This window comes from Bos grunniens, chromosome 18, assembly GCF_055505025.1.
Source record: "Bos grunniens cultivar Pamir isolate PY7600 chromosome 18, Bosgru_T2T1.0, whole genome shotgun sequence".
NCBI lineage: Eukaryota > Metazoa > Chordata > Mammalia > Artiodactyla > Bovidae > Bos > Bos grunniens.
The window spans coordinates 54,739,375-54,742,435 of NC_141182.1; positions in this window are offsets into that span (position 1 = coordinate 54,739,375).

Below are 3,061 nucleotides of genomic sequence, written 5' to 3' on the forward strand. Positions count from 1 at the left end.
GGCAAATAACCTTCACCTTATTTACTGAAAAAGCCTTGGTGGCTCAGATGGTAAAGAATTTGTCTACAATGCCAGAGACCCGGGTTCGACCTCTTGGTCAAGAAGATCCCCTGGAGAAAGGAATGACTATCCACTCCAGTATTCTTGCCTGGAGAATTCCATGGACAGAGGAGCCTGGTGGGCTACAGTCCATTGGGTCCCAGAGTCAGACAGGACTGAGCAACTAACATTTCACTTTTTCTTTCTTTACTGAAAGCTGACTTTATGTCAGTCATGTTGGCTGATGATCTCACTGAATCCTCACAGCTACCCTATTCTTGTTTCCCTGCCTTCATTTATTCAACATGTATTGAGCACTTACTCTGTGCCAAGATATCCTTTATGAATTTATCTCAATAAACTCTTGCAACAACCCTGGAAAGAAGTTTATTACCCCAATTTATAGAAAACGAAACGGAGGCTGGGGAAGAATAAATTCCTTGACTGATGCGATAGTAAGTGCTGGAGAAAGGATGAGGTCTTCTGGGATTCATGTATATACGTGTTTGTCCTTAGAAGAGCATCAAGGGTGTGGGGACTCTGTGTATACAGGTATGTTATTTCCAGAAGACACGAATTGGCCAGCTGTCCTGGCCACCTTGAATAATATTCTGTCACCTGCTTCCAGGCAGAAAGAGAACATACACACACGCATGCAAATGCAGACTGCAAGACCCATGAAGGCAGTGAGTGGATCTCCTTTGTTCACAGTCAAATCCCCAAAACCTGGACCACAAGGCCTGACATGAAGTGAGCATTTAGTAAATATGTTAAGATCCCCAAACTATGTACCAGACCCTTTGCCAAGCAGCTGGGACACTGTTGCCTAAGAAGCATGAGAAGAGAGTTTTCCAAGGCAGATTCGATCTGGAAGGTGATGAAAAGAAAGGAGTTTGTGTCAAATGCAGGTCTAGCTATGTTGGTTAGTGCTGTAACCCCAGGGACTGTACCAGGGCATGGTACACAGTAGGTGCTTAACAGATACTCCGGGATTAAATGGGGGGAGGGGAGTCTTCTTCCACTTCTAAAGAATGTATTCTTCAGGCTTTAAAAAAATAATCTATTTGGCTGTGGCAGGTCTTAATCACAGCATGTGGGATCTAGTTCCCCGACCAGGGTTCTAACCTGTGTCTCCTGCTTTGGAAGGCAGACTCTTAACCACTGCACCACCAAGGAAGTCCCTTGAGCACTTTTAATCTGATTTTAAAGCACAGCCAGGGTTGAAAATCACTACACTACTTAGCCTTATGCAAGTGCCATGGCAGACATTGGTAATCAATCTGAGGTCTCAGGAGTCTTAACTGAACTCGAGGCAGCCATTATCAATTAAGAGCTGTGGGAGAAGCCGGAGAAGGCAATGGCAATCCACTCCAGTACTCTTGCCTGGAAAATCCCATGGATGGAGGAGCCTGGTATGCTGCAGTCCATGGGGTTGCTAAGAGTTGGACACGACTGGGCGACTTCACTTTCACGTTTCCCTTTAACGCACTGGAGAAGGAAATGGCAACCCACTCCAGTGTTCTTGCCTGGAGAGTCCCAGGGACAGGGGAGCCTGGTGGGCTGCCGTCTATGGGGTCGCAGAGAGTCGGACACGACTGAAGCGACTTAGCAGCAGCAGCAGCAGCGGGAGAAGCGGAGGGGGACAGAGGAGCAGGGCAGAGTGTCACATAGAGGCCACTCTCTTGACACAGGGCGAGCCTGAACCTCTCTTGAGCTCCTTCCAGGCTCGAGGCTGGAGCAGCTCTCTGGGGAGCCTGCCCTGGTTTCCCAGGCAGCCTCAGTTCACATCCTGATGTCATACCAGTGACACCAAGTCCACCTTCTGGCACTGGCCCTCCTCCGGCTGTCCTCCCACCCCCAATGGGGACTGGCCTGGCCCAGGGCCGGCTGGAGGCACGCACACACCAGGCCGTCCACTAACAGAGAGGTCCACGTGCTGGATCAGGAGGAGGAGGTGGTTGGGCCCTGCCCTCCTTCCCTGGGCAGAGGGCTCCTGCTGTTTGCGCTCCCCCCCCCACACACACCCACCTGTCCCCCTGATCCACCTGCCAAAGCCGCTCCCTCCCCCGCCTCTGACAGATGGAACAGTGCCACTGGGGCTTCCGGCCTTCCCTCCAGGGAAGTGCGGATGTGGGGTGTGAGGCTGGGAGACTTGGTGTGCCTCCTCCACCGTTTATTTTTTGGCCTTGGCTTCCCTGGTGGCTCAGGTGGTAAAGAATCTGTCTGCAATACAGGAGACGGGTTCCATCCCTGGGTTGGGAAGATCCCCCGGAGAAGGAAATGGCAACCCACTCCAGTATTCTTGCCTGGGAAATCCCATGGATAGAGGAGCCTGGCGGGCTACAGTCCATGGGGTCGCAAAGGCCCTGGTAGTGACTGAGTGACTCACACACACACGCCTCATAGACTACAGGATCTTAGTTCCCCAACCAGGGACTGCACCCATGTTCTCTGCAATGAAAGCATGAATTCTTAACCAATGGACCACCTGGGAAGCCCCCTCCACCCATTTTTAAAAACACATGGCTGCATCAGGTCTTAGTCGTGCCACGCATCATCTTCGTTACAGCTCCTTGGCTTAGCTGCCCCACAGCCTGTGGGATCTTAGTTCCCCGACCAGGGATTGAACCAGTGCCCCCTGCACTGAAAGGTGGATTCTAACCACTGGACCATGAGGGAAGCCCCTCCACCCCTCTGTATGCTGCACACATCCTCCTGCCAGCTCTGAGTTGGAGGGGGGCACTGCCATCCATCATCCCAGCTAAGGAAGCCAGGGTCCAGAGGGCCCAGGCCTCAAGACCCCAAGCCCGTGGCCCCTCCCCAGACCCACCATGCTGGGCCTCCCCTCCGGGAGGCTCTGACCCAGCACATCCTGCCAGGCAAGACTGCCCTCTTGTTGCCTGCAAAGGGTGCCCAGAGCCCAAGCAGGGTGATGGGGGGTGGTCAGGAGGGCCAAGAAGATGGGACACAGGCCTGAGGGTGAGGGGGAAAAAGAGGGGCAGAAACGTGAGGAGGAGGAGAC